Here is a 14,063-nt window from a genome sequence, read left to right as displayed (position 1 = left end):
AGATTTAATTTTATTTTTATTTGAAAGGCAGAGTTACAAGGAGGGGTAGGGAAAGAGAGAGAGAGAATGAATCTTCCATCTCATGGTTAACTCCCCAAATGGCTGTGACAGTCAGAGCCAGGCCAGGCTGAATTCAGAAGCCAGGAGCTTCATCTGGGTCTGCAACATGGGTTCAGGGGCCCAAGGACTTCAGCAATATTCCATTGCTTTCCCAGGCACATTATCAGAGAGCTGCAATAGAAATGGAACAGCCAAGACTCAAACTGATGCTCATATGGGCTATTAGCACTGTAGGCAGAGGTTTTACCTGCTATGCCACATAATACTGACACCCTAACTAACCACCCTTAAAGACAACTGTAGTTGCAGTACTTACTGTGGCAACACATATACTAAAATTGGAAATATTTAAGTGAGGAGAGGTAGTAGTAATAAGAATATTATGTTTTTCAAAAAAATTGGTCCTTATTTATAAGAGGGCACTTCATAAAGTTTGGACAATGCATATTACTAAAAAAAGGCATGGACTTCAAAGTCTGTGCATCAAACTAAATTTGCCTTTTAATTCCATCTTTTATGAATTTTCTGAAGTACCCTCCCATTTCAAATACATTTCTTTTTGATTTATTTCAGAAAGAGAAGTCTTGTATCCACTGAGTCACTTCCCAGAGGTCCACAAAAAAGTGAACTAGCTGCAGCTGGGTGCCAAGAACCTAATTGCAAATCTCTTATGTAGATAACAGACTGGATTGCTTGGGCTGTCCCTAATGCTTACAGGAAGCTGGAGTTGGGAGCCAGAGACAGGTGTCAACCTCAGGGGGACACAGGCTTCTTAACCACAAATGCCCACACCCAAGTATGTGTCAGATAAACAAGATGGACTGGAAGATCAGCCCATCAACTTGTCATTTTATAAGTATTTCTAGAACTCCTTTCAGAATCTTATGAACTTTGCAAATATGGGTTCTTATCTCAGAAAAGACCATCAGGTTTAAGAAGTAAGACTACTGGAATCAAAAGTCAAAAAAGAATCTAATAAATTATGAATAGTGAAGTTCATAGTTTAATCACTAATGGTGTTTACTGACCTTGAAGTAGATGTGAACTTTCTTCCATCTGCTTTTCTTTTGTGCCTTATTTTTTTTAAGCTGCATTTCCTGCCAGAATGAACATCTGAGTACAGGCCTCTGTCTAATTCATCTTTTTCTTATGTAGCTGACACTGTGCCAGGCACATTCTGGTATGTTCTCAACTGCTAGACTGTAAGCCTAGTGAATTATAGTCCTGTCACTTAGCTTTGGCATGCTCAGCCTTAGTTATTCATCATGAAATAGGGTAATTGTCTTGCAAGTTACATTCTTTGACAAGGACATGCCAAATTAGATGTTGGTAATAACTGCCAGTAATCACATTGGTATTTCTAAGTAAAGACTTTAGTAAATAATAGCTTTCCGGTTCCTTTTTTACTTGTGAGATGGCTTAATAATATGAACAATTTAAAGCAGAAATATTTGTGCTACTTTTCAGAAAGCTAAAGCAGTAATTCTCAAGTTGTGGCTCCTGGACTGCAGCACTGACCTCTCATGCAAATTTGCTGCAATGCATTGTTAGGCCCTGTGCAATCCTGTCACTCGGAACTCCCTTGTGGGATCTGGCTATCTGTTTTTCTTCTTTATTTTTTTTAAAGATTTATTTATTTATTTGAGAGGTAAAGTTACAGGCATAGAAGAAGAGAAAGAGAGAAAGGTCTTCCATCCACTAGTTCACCCTTCAACTGGCCCCAATGGCCAGAACTATGCTGATTTGAAGGCAGGAGCCAGGAGCTTCCTCCAGGTCTCCCACATGGGACAGGGGCCCTTGAACCTGAGCCATCTTCTACTGCTTTCCCTGGCCATATCAGAGGCTAGCTTGAAGGAGGAGCAGCCAAAACATGGATGGTGCCCATATGAGATGCTGTTGCATCCAAAAGTTGTACTTTGGAAATTTACATTTATTAAATAAATTTGAAAAAATTTTATTAAATAAATTTGAAAAAAAGAAATAACAGACTTCTAAATAATCTATGAATGAAAGGAGAAATCACAAAGGAAATTTGAAAATACATTTAGCATATTGAACCAAGCAATGACATTAGTTGTACATTTGTAGTGTCCAAAATGTCTTCCCTATTCCTATCTTTGAAGTAGAACCTAATGCACATTCAATGTGGGCTGGCCTTAGCAATTTGCTTAGCTAACAGAAGTTAGCCTATTTGGAACAATGAGAAAGTTATTATGGGTAAAGAATAGTACTCTAACTGAACAGTTTAATTTATTTTGATTTTTAACTTCAAATAACAATCACCTCAGAGTTTATGTCATGATATAAAGCTATGATTATGAATTTAAATTGTTACAAGTAAACACTGGGTGGCTGGGGCTGCAGCTGTGGCTCACTAGGCTAATCCTCCGCTTGTGGTGCCACCACCCCAGGTTCTAGTCCCAGTTGGGGCACCAGTTCTGTCCCCATTGCTCCTTTTCCAGTCCAGCTCTCTGCTGTGGCCCAGGAAGGCAGTGGAAGATGGCCCAAGTCTTGGGCCCTTCACCCACATGGGAGACCAGGAGGAAGCACCTAGCTCCTGGCTTCAGATCAACACAGCACGCCAGCCACACCCGGCCACAATGCACTGGCCTTAGGGGCCACTTGGGGGGTGAACCAATGGAAAAGGAAGACCTTTCTCTTTCTCTCTCTCTCTCTCTCACTAACTCTGCCTGTCAAAAAAAAAAAGATTCAGTGAATAGCACCTCTTCTTTTCCACACTGCATACAAACATTGAAATAAAGATTGAAAAACAGAAACAGAAATAAAAGTAGCAACATTTGACACCAGATGAAATTAAACATGAGAAAGTTGCAGGAGACCAGGAAAAATATTCTATTTTGTGATTTGGCAAAGGCTTGCTCATAGTAAATCCTTAAACAAGTAAATGGAGAAATGAATGATATAGTTTTTTGGGTTTTTGTGTGTTTGTTTTTGACAGGCAGAGTTAGACAGTGAGAGAGAGACAGAGAGAAAGGTCTTCCTTCTGTTGGTTCACTCCCCAAATGGCCACTATAGCTGGTGTGCTGTGCTGATCCAAAGTCAGGAGCCAGGTGCTTCCTCTTGGTTTCCCATGCAGGTGCAGGGCCCAAGCACTTGGGCCATCATCCACTGCACTCCCAGGCCACAGCAGAGAGCTGGACTGGAAGAGGAGCAACCAGGACTAGAACCCAGAGTACCAGCACTGCAGGCAAAGAATTGGGCTAGTGAGCCGTGGCACTGACCTGATGTAGTTTTAGTTTTAGATTTATTGATCTTGAGTTGCAAATTGCAAAGCTACAAAGAAATGTCCAACAAGAAGTAGAGACTATAGTCTGAAGGCTGTGAAAGAGGCCCATGATGGAGGAAAACAGGATTTTCAGAGTACAAAGGGTCAGATTCATTAAGGACAATTACAGAAATTTATTAATGAGAGATCACATGGGATACTTGCATGAGTGATGAGAAATAGAAGAATTCAAAGCAAAAAAGAAACCATCAATGGTATCATGACAAAGAGAAAACAATTTTCAGTAGAAGATCATGTACAGCAGTTGAGAAAAGCAGTTTAAATTAGAAACAGGAATTTAGCCTTTTGCTTATGATGTCAGTCAAGATAACCTAATCATATTACAGAGTGCCTTGATTTGATTTCCAGGTATAGCTCTTGATTACAGGTTTCTACTAATGCTGGAATCTTTCTACTTCTCAAATATCACAGTTCAAAATATAGCAAAGAATCAGTAAGGCAAAGTCTAGAGAATAGTCTTCAGCTTAGACAATACTTGACAGTATTAATACATTTTTTTGGGGGGTAAAACATCTTTATTCCTTGTTACTCATTTCAAATTCTCATGGGTTCTTTATTTGCACAATAATTTATTTCTCAAGACTATATAAAATCAGCTATAAGTTAAAACAAATGATGATCCCACTAATGTGATAACATGATCTAAGCTATGTGTATGGAAGTTTTTAGACCATTTGCATTAATGTCAGCAGTCAGATAAATCAAAAACATTTCTCATAAAAATTTTTGCAGTTTGAAGTAGGACAAGTTAATACAGAATGAATTTGAAATCTATCTATCTAATGGCATAGAACCAAAAGTATTCAGCACAGTCTTTTTCCATGTTCTTTAAGTTACACATTACATTCAGGGCATTTCCTATTTCTATGTATAGAACAAGCATTGAAAACCAGGAACAGAAATAAAAGAATTGTTCATTGCTAAAAGATAGGTTGTGGATAATGTCTGAGTTGCACTGAAGAAGGGTGTCATAAAATTAGAAAGGTGACCTTAAATATGAAAACAATGGTGACTGTAAGAGAAACTAGGGAAAGAAAGAAAATAAGGGAAGGAGATGCTCATTTTTCAATTATTTTCTAAGAGAAAATTTTTAAAAAGTGTTTTGACTTTCATGGAAAAGGAATTTATTAGCCATAGATTTGTCAGCCAATGGTCTTTACCTAATCTTACCTCTTACTGTATAGCTCTTAGTTGATGACAGTGATGGAAAATTAATTAAAATCCCCTGACCTTTGGGCTTCAGATAACAAAGAAACAAACTAGATACAGAGAAGCTTTCATATAATTCTTCTAATTTCAATTAAACAATCTTTCACTGAATAACTTATTACAGTATGTATAGTGAAATATTGACTTTCTAGAAGCATGTGAAGAAGTTAAATGAAAGCATAATTAAATTCTTTTTGCAAATGGAGACAGAACTGCACATAATTTTTTAACGGATATATTCCAGTCATTTCTGACTGTATTTGTTCTTTGCAAAATCAAAAATGTTCAGGAAAATGTAAATTAAAGTTGAATACAGTGCTCAAAAGAATTAGAGTTTGAGGGAAGGCAATATGAGGATTCACTCTCTAAAGTCAGTGAAAAGGAAGTGTGTTGCAATTGTAAAAGCACAAGTACCTCATGGATGGAAGAATATACTCATGATACTTCAGAAAACTAGACCTTTGGCTCACCCTTGGGAGTAAATCAAAAATCAATATCAAGACATATGTCCACAGAGCAACAGCAACAACAAACTTCAATATTTCTCTCAAAAACGTTTCAGGAACAGATTGCTCCAGAACAATATTTATAGCATTTTTCATAATAAATTTTATCATTTGGAAAATCTGAAAGTGAAGCTAAGAAACTTGTGTGATATCTATACTTAATGAACTGGGTAGATATACTTAGTTTCTTGTGTTAATATATGTGCTATGTAATGCAATATTCCACAGATTTATCAACTATTTTTAAAGTGTAAAATTATAATATAGAAGTGTTTTGTTAGATATTAACTAATATTTATTTTTTTGAAATTCAGAGAGGCAGAGAGAGGCAGACAGATCTTCCATTTGCTTGTTCACTCACCAGGTGCTTACAGATCCAAGCTAGCAGTGAGTCAGATCCAATGTAGGAGTCCAGAATTTCATTCAGGTCTTTGATGTCCTTATAAGGGACCCAAACACTTGATTCATCACCACTGCCTCCTAGGGTACTCACCAATAGCAAGCTCCCCTTCCAGAGCCGATGTGTGGACTCGGAACCCTGGACATCCCAACTCTCCCCGCTGTTGTCTGTGTGACATGCACTCCCCTTCCTCAGTATTAATACATTTAATAACTGAATTAAGGGGTCAGCTCTGCGGCTCAGGGATTAAAGCAACTACCTGTACTGCCGGCATCCCATATGGGCACCAGTTCAAGTCCTCGATGCTCCATTTCCAATCAAGCTCACTGATAATGTGCCTGGGAAAGCAGAGGAAGGTGGTCAAAGTCCTTGGGCCCCTACACCCATGTGGGGGCCCCAGAGGAAGCTCCTGGCTCCTGCATTTGGATCAGCTCAGCTCTGGCCATTGCAGCCATTTGGGTAAGGGACTAGGATGAAGATATCTCTCTCTCTGCCTCTCTGTAACTCTGCCTTCCAAATAAACAAATAAATCTTTAAAAAAATATTCAAATTAGGACTACTTTGAGTAGCTTAAAGTACACATGTAGAATGAAATTATTTGCCTGAGTATATACTTCAGGATAGTCTGCACCACAACCTGCTGGGAGAAATATATGGAGAGTTAAGAACATCCAAATACAGTTAAGAGTTAGGAAAGAGCTTGAATAGATATTTCTCAGAAGAAATACAAATAAATGGTCAATAAGTATGTTGAGAGATGCCAATATCACTTGTCATAAAGGAAATGCCTACCAAAATATACTGAGTGGGGAGGGTTGATGCCATGGTGTAGTGGGCCAAGCCTCCATCTGCAGTGCCAGCATCTCAGATGGGCATGGGTTCTAGTCCCGGCTGCTGCTCTTTCAATCCAGCTCTCTACTATGGCTTGGGAAAGCAGTGGAAGATGGACTAAGTCCTTGGGCCCCTGTACCCATGTGGGAGACCTGGAAGAAACTCCTGGCTCCTGGCCTCAGATCAGCCCAGCCTCAGCCATTGTGGCCATTTGGGGAGTGAACCAGTGGATAGAATACCTTTCTCTGTTTCTCCCTCTCTCTGTCTAAAACTCTATCTTTCAAATAAATAAATAAAATCTTAAAACATACACACACACACACACAAGAATATCATCTTACTCCAAAAAGAAAAAAAAGGGTGGGGGAGGGGCCTAGTAATAATGCAGATTTTTAAAAGTCATTATATATTGTTAATGGGAATGGAAATTAGTACAGGAATTATGGAAAACAGTATGGTCCTTCGTAAAAGAAAAAAACTAAAAATCAATCTACTATAACATATAACTATTCTACTCCAGGGTAAAAAGGAAACGAAATCAGCATAGCAAAGAACTACCCACACTACCATGTTGACTAAACACTGCTGACAACAGCTAAGATAATACAGCCATAAAAGAATGAAATATTGTTTACTGCAAAATGAATGGAACTGGAGATCATTAAGTCAATGGAAATAAGCCAGATACAGAAAAAAAAATGTTCTCTACATTAAACAATAATGGATCAAAATACAGGATAATGTAGTTGGTACTATATGCACCTTGAGTTAAGCTGTTCCTGTAGCACCAGCATCCCACATGGACACTAATTCAAATCCTGGATATTCCACTTTACTTTATTTTAAAAAAGATCTATTTATTTACTTGAAAGGCAGAGGAAGACACACACACACACACACACACACAGAAAGAGAGAGAGGTGTCTTCCATCTACTGGTTTACTTCCAGAATGTCCACAATGGTAGGAGCTGGGTCAATCTGAAGCTAGGATCTTCTTTTGGGTCTCCCCTGTGGATGCCGAGGCCCAAGGACTTGGGCAATCTTCCACTGCTTTCCCAGGCCATCAGCAGAGAGCTGGATCAGAAGAGAAGCAGCTATGACTCAAACAGCTGCCCATATGGGATGCTGGCACTGCAGGCAAAAGCTTTACCCAGTATGCCACAGCACCAGCCCTCTGGCTATTCCACTTTTGATCCAGCTCCCTGCTAATGGTTTGGGAAGGTAGTGGGGAAAGGCCAACATATTTGGGACCCTGCACCTATGTAGGAGACCAGATGAAGCTCCTGGCTCCTGACTTCAATATGGCCCAGTCTTGGCCTTTATAGCCTTTTGGGGAGTGAACCAGCAGATGGAAGATCTCTCTTTCCCTCTCTCTTTATCTCTCTCTCTCTCTCTACAATTCTGCCTTTCAAATAAATAAAAAAACAGAATTATGATTACTAGAGACTGGGAAGAGTGAGGGCTCTGGGAAGAAGGAGTTTGAATAGCAATCACCAAAACAAAGTGAGACAGAAGTAACAAGTTCCAGAGTTTCATAACACAGTATGGTGCCTGTAGTTCACAATATGATGTTCTGTAAAAAGAGCTGGAAGAAAGGGGAGAAAAAGCACTGGAAGAGAGCAGCTGGTAAGACCTAAACACAAAGAAAAAGGTATTTAAAAGATAGTTCTCTGGTTTGTTCAAATCCTGTTGCGTGTATGTGTTCAAATCTAATATTATATAAGGAATCCATGTTGGCTCAGTACTGTGATGCAGTGAGTAAACCCACCACCAGCAGTGCCAGCATCCCATATGGGCACCAGTTCAAGTCCCAGATGCTCCACTTCTAATCCAGCTCTCTGCTATGGCCTGGGAAAGCAGTAGAAGGTGGCCCAAGTCCTGGGGCCCCTGTACCCATGGGAGATCTGGAATAAACTCCTGGCTCCTGGCTTCAGATTGGCACACCTCTGGCTGTTGCAGCCAATTGGGGATTTGATTCCTCCTTTTTATTTTTTTTTTAATTTATTTATTTTAAAGGCAGTAACAGAGAGGTAGAGGCAGGGAGAGAGAGAAAGAGAAGTCTTCTATCCACTGGTTCACTCCCCAAACAGCCTGGGACCATCAAAAGCCAGGAACCAGGAGCTTCTTCTGGGTCTCCCCTATGGGTGAAGGGGCCTAATGACTTGGGCCATCTTCTACTGCTTTCCCAAGCCACTGTAAGTGACTCTATTTGTGACTTGTCAACACTGGAGAGAGCTGGATCAGGAGTGGAGGAGCAGGGACTCAAACCCACGCCCATATGAGATGCCAGCACTGCAGGCAGGGGCTTTACCTGCTACACCACAGAACCAGCCCCTCCTTGGTATCTTAACTGAAGACAGAAAATGGACTCCTCCAGAATCCTCAATTAAAATAGGAGAGGTGTGCGCTTTCACATAGTGGTAAGGAGGTCATTTTGAATGCCCTCCTCTCACCTTGGTGTGCTTGTACTTGAGTCCTGGCTCTACCCCAAATTCCAGGTTTCCACTACTGCATACACTGGAAGAAAGCAGAATACTCAAGTACTCAGGTCTTTGCTAACATGATCTGGAATATATAAGTTCCTCCATTCTGGCCAGGGCCATCTCCAGATCTTGCAGGCACCTGAAGAGTAAAACAAGAGGGTAGATCACTGTCTCTCGCTTACTGTGTGTCTGCGCTTTATAAATAAGATAAATGAATAAAACAATTTAAAAACAAAAGGCTGGAATTGTGGATAACTAACTTTGATTCCAGTATCTGATATCTGAACACCAGTTTGAGCCCTGGTGCTCAGCTTCTGATCCAGCTCCCTGGGAACATAGTCTAAGTCCTTGGGCCCCCATCACCTATGTAGGAAACATAGATGGAGTTCTTAGCAGCCCTGGCCATGGTGACTATTTGGAGAATGTACCAAGGAGATAGCCTTTCTCTCCCTCTGTCTCTGACTCTCCATCATTCAATTACATATTAATTATACTATATCAAAAGTATTTAAAATATCCATTGTCTAAATAAATCATTTAAAAGGTAGAGACTGACACATGAAAATTAAAATCGAGATCCAGCTTTTTGTTGTCTCCTGGAAAACCATTGAAATATAAAGACATATAGAGGAAATCTGAGGCCATTTTGGTCAAAGAACAACAAATTTCTTTGGCATAGGAGAAATAAAGAAGTCTGTTGTACAACATGGTGGCAATATTTAATCACAATATACTGTACTATGGCAAATAACAAAGAGATTAGATTTTAAGTGTCCTCATCATTAAAAAGAGGTATGTGACGTAATGAATGTGACAATTGATTAGATTTATTCGTTACCAGTGCATGAATATCTTTAAACATCATTTTATGTGCTGTATGTTCAATTCTGTCAACATAAAGTGAGTAAGTATGTATTTAAAAGGTCAACATGAAGGCATAGATGATTAAACATAAACATTCAGTCTATTATAACACCTTTACAATGATATCTGGAAATTGAATATTCATTTCAGACTAATTAGTGTTTAAATCAGAAAAATTACAAGTGAAGCAGCAGCCAGTCCTCCAAGAAGATATTACAATGAGTCTACCAAAGTACCTAACATCAAACTACATAAGAAAAAATAGAGCATCAAACTACATAAGAAAAAATGTACAGAACTCCAAGGAGAAATACATCCACCACTGGTGATCAGTATAAATAAATACAATAGTATACATGCTTAATCAGTGGCTTTTAGCAGTTAGCAATATGCAATCATACAGAAATATCAATTAACAGTGGATGGAGAAAATAAATAAGGTCACCCCAAGTGTTGGCAAGTCACAAATAAGTAAACACATGACAGTTAGACAGTTAATCCATCTACTGTATCAGCACTTCCTACAGAATCAGAATTTAACAATATTTTCCCATTATTTTAAATAATTTACCATAAACTAGCACTTGAGAAACATGAACCAGGAGATACTGTTAGGGCCAGCATTGTGGCAAAGCAGGTAAAAATTTTGTCTGCAACACCAGCACTAGCATCCCATATGGGCACCAATTCGAGACCTGGCTGCTCCACTTCTGATTAGCGCCCTGCTAATGTGCCTGAGAAAGAAGCAGAAGATGGCCCCACTGCCTGTGTCCCTGCACTCACATGGGAGACTGAGAAGAAGCTCCTGACTCCTGCCTCTGACCTGACTCAACCCCAGCCATTGCAGGCATTTGAGGAGTCAATCAGCAGATGGAACATCTATTTCTCTCCCTTTGTCTCTCCCTTTCTGTCTATAACTCTGTCTTTCAAATAAGTAAATCTTGAAAAAAGAAAAAGAAAGGTGGGGCTGGCAGGGTGGTACAGTGGGTTAATGGCCTGGCCTAAAGCACCGGCATCCCTAATGGGTGTCAGTTCAAGACCCAGCTGCTATGCTTCCTGTCCAGCTCTCTGCTATGGCCGGGGAAAGCAGTAGAAGATGGCCCAAGTACTTGAACCCCTGTATCCATGTGGGAGACTCAGAAGAAGGTCCTAGCTCCTGGCTTCGGATCGGCACAGCTCCAGGGGTTGCAGCCATCTGGGGTGTAACCATCAGATGGAAGACCTCTTTCTCTTTCTCTGCCTCTGTGTAACTCTAACTTTCAAATAAATAAATAAATCTTAAAAAAATGTATTGTCAGCAATGTAAAAAAATTAATTTCATATTATTCAAGTCACATGTAGTGAAAGCACTAAATGAATTGGCAGAATCACACCCTCAGACTGTGGTATGCGTGGATGAAACTGAGGCAAAAGAAAAAAAGGAGGGGGGAGGGGCTGTGGCATAGAGGGCTAAGCGCTGTTTGCACTGCTAGCATCACCTGTAACCTTTGGTTCAAGTCCTGGATGTTACACTTCTGATCCAGCTCCCTGTTAATGTGCCTGGGAAATCAGTATAAGATGGCCCATCTTAACCACTGCTTTTTTTTTTATTTTTTACACTGTGGTGTCAGGTAGGCATTCTTTGTTTCCCTGTCATATGTAACATAAATAATATATATGTTCTCAGATATAAAATAAGTCTTTTAAAGAGTGACAGAATTTTCTTGTAGAAAAAATATTAATAATAATATTTTACCTGAAGCTGAATGAAATGTAACATAGGTTAAATACTTGGTAGTACCATGAACTTCAGAGGACAGTTGGCATTTGGCAACGTGGAAGATCTAGATATTTAGAGACTTTTTTTTTTTTGCCAGGCTTAATGCTTCCCATGAACACAGTTTATCCCCCTCAATCTAATGGAAAAATTTAATCTCAATTTTAGAAATTAAGAGGTGGGACCTCTTAATGATGGTGATGACTAAGACAAATCCATTCACGTGATGAATGGGGTAATGGGGTCACCTCTCGGAGGCTCTGTTCTGTTAGATACCTTGTATTGGCCTCCCTGCTCTCCCTTTATTTGGCCACGTGGTCTCTGTGCTACCCCAGGCCTCTGCCACAAGACCATCACCAGAGGCTGCCTTGGAACTTCAGAGAAAAACCACAAGGCAAATACTATTTCTAATAACTTACCCAGTCTATGATACTGGGTTATTATCAACAGAAAGGAGACTCAGGTTCCCAGGAAGAACTGCACTGACCGGACTGGTTACCAACATGAAACCCTGTTTCCAACTCAGAAGAATCAGGTCACCCCGGGGCAGAAAGGTGGCACAGAGGACCCCAGGTCACAGCCCCCCCCCCCCACACACACACAAAGGCTAGATGGAAAGTCTGGAGTCTAAGGACCCTCCTAGCACAGAGGACCCCCAGATCACAGCCCTCCCACACACAAAGACCATATGGAAAGTCTGGAGTCTAAGGACCCTCCTGTCCTTCGCACACATTTGGGGAAGATGCAAGACTTGAGAACTGAGCCAAAGCCACGGACTGCAGTGATGGGAGGAGATGCCCAGGGCCCAGCTGCTGGCCCAGCTCAGAGGGAACTGGGCCCACACTCACCATTTTCCAGCTGTGAGGCATCTGGTTGTCCTAAGAACTCGGTAACGACCCTAACGATCGAAGCTCACAGAGAGGCAAAGCGAAGCCGCCTGGAGCCACCACCAGAAACAGCACCAGGAAGCGGAGAATGGCGGTTCTCAGAAGGAAGACGCATGCGCAGTGCTCCCCAGGTGAGGCTGAAGGAACGGATCATTCACACAGCCAGTGAGCATGCGCGATGAAAGAGAAGACGCAGCCAATCAGTGTCGCCTGTGGTAGGAGGGCGCTCTATGGGGATTGTGGTGTCTTCGGAAACTAAGGGTTGTGGCTTGAGCGCACAGCTGCGGCTGACTCGGATTCTTTGGATGGATACTCCCAACAGTAGGTGGTGCTGTCACCTCCTGACGAGCTCCCCTCTTGAGATAGCTCCTTCCTCCGTTTTCTCTGATCCTGCTAGGCTCTTGTGACTTCTTAAGGTGAGTTATACTTGACAAATATTTACTGGATTCTGGGTCTTTCCTTTATATATTTTTTCAGGGAGTTTATTTAAGATTTTTTAATACCGACTTGAAGACTACTCGATTCATCATTCTTTGCCTCATTTCTCTTACATTCATTTCCTACTCTATATTTTGTTCCTTAAAATTGTTTTCTATTTGTTTCTTGGTGGTGTGTAGTAACACCCCTGAAGATAGGTATTGCTGTTGTATCCAGTAATAGTGCTTAATTCTTTTTTAATAAAACTTTTATTTATTTAATTATTTGAAAGATAGAGCTATAGACAGGCTGAGACAGAGAGGGGTCTTCCATCCCCTGTTGCACTCCCCAGATGGCCACAATGGCTGGAGTTGCACCAATCAAAAGCCAGGAATCAAGAGTTTCTTCCAGGTCTCCCACACAGGAGCCATCTTCTGCTTTCCCAGGCCATGGCAGAGAGCTGTACTGGAAGTGAAGCAGTGCCCATATGGGATGTCTGCACTGCAGGTGGTGGCTTTACCCATTACACCACAAGTGTCAGCCCCAATGCTTGATTCTCTTATCAGCTTGTTTTTAATTTGATTGTATCTGATTATCTCTATGTATAATAGTGTCATATTTTAAAGATTTACTTATTTGAAAAGCTGAGTTGCACAGAGAGAGAAGGAGAGGAGAGAGAGAGAGAGAGAGAGAGAGAGAGAGAGGTATTCCATCCACTGGTTTACTCCCCAATTGGCTGCAACAGCCAGAGCTGCACTGATCCAAATCCAGGATCCAGGAGCTTCTTCCAGGGCTCCCACATGGGTGCAGGGGCCCACGGACTTGGGCCATCTTCTGCTGCTTTCCCAGGCCATAGCAGAGAGCTGGATTGAAAGTGGAGCAGCCAGGACTCAAACCAGTGCCCATATGGGGTGTCTGCACTGCAGGCAGTGGTTTTACCTGCTATGCCTCAGCACCAGCCCCAATAGTGTCATTCTTGTATAGAAAGTTGTGCCACGGCTCACTAGGTTAATCCTCCACCTGCAGCGCCGGCATCTGGGGTTCTAGTCCCAGTTGGGGCACTGGGTTCTGTCCCAGTTGCTCCTCTTCCAGTCCAGCTCTCTGCTGTGGCCCAGGAGGGCAGTGGAGGGTGGCCCAAATCCTTGGGCCTTGCACTTGCATGGGAGACCAGGAGAAGCACCTGGCTCCTGGCTTTGGATCAACACGGTGTGCTGGCCACAGTGGCCATTGAGGGTGAACCAACGGTAAAAGGAAGACTTTTCTCTCTCTCTCTCACTGTCCACTCTGCCTGTCAAAAAAAGAAAGAGAAATTTAGTTGCTTGGGAGACAGCGCTGTGGCATA

General features: G+C 41.4%; 1 pseudogene across 1 annotated transcript in view; it reads right to left on the bottom strand.

Annotated features, from left to right (window-relative positions):
• Window positions 1–12,721, bottom strand: part of LOC149119453 (uncharacterized) — a 38,003-nt pseudogene extending 25,282 nt beyond the window's left edge. Inside the window, exon 1 of the transcript XR_016228572.1 lies at window positions 12,266–12,721. The product of XR_016228572.1 is annotated as an uncharacterized LOC149119453 (transcript). The remainder of the gene's footprint in view (window positions 1–12,265) is intronic.
• Window positions 12,722–14,063: the final 1,342 nt, after the last annotated feature.

Source organism: Oryctolagus cuniculus, chromosome Y (genome assembly GCF_051225735.1).
Source record: "Oryctolagus cuniculus isolate XC-2025 breed Fujian yellow rabbit chromosome Y, ASM5122573v1, whole genome shotgun sequence".
Classification (NCBI taxonomy): domain Eukaryota; kingdom Metazoa; phylum Chordata; class Mammalia; order Lagomorpha; family Leporidae; genus Oryctolagus; species Oryctolagus cuniculus.
The sequence above is the reverse complement of the archived record's forward strand: the minus strand, read 5'-3'. Positions and strand labels throughout refer to the sequence as shown.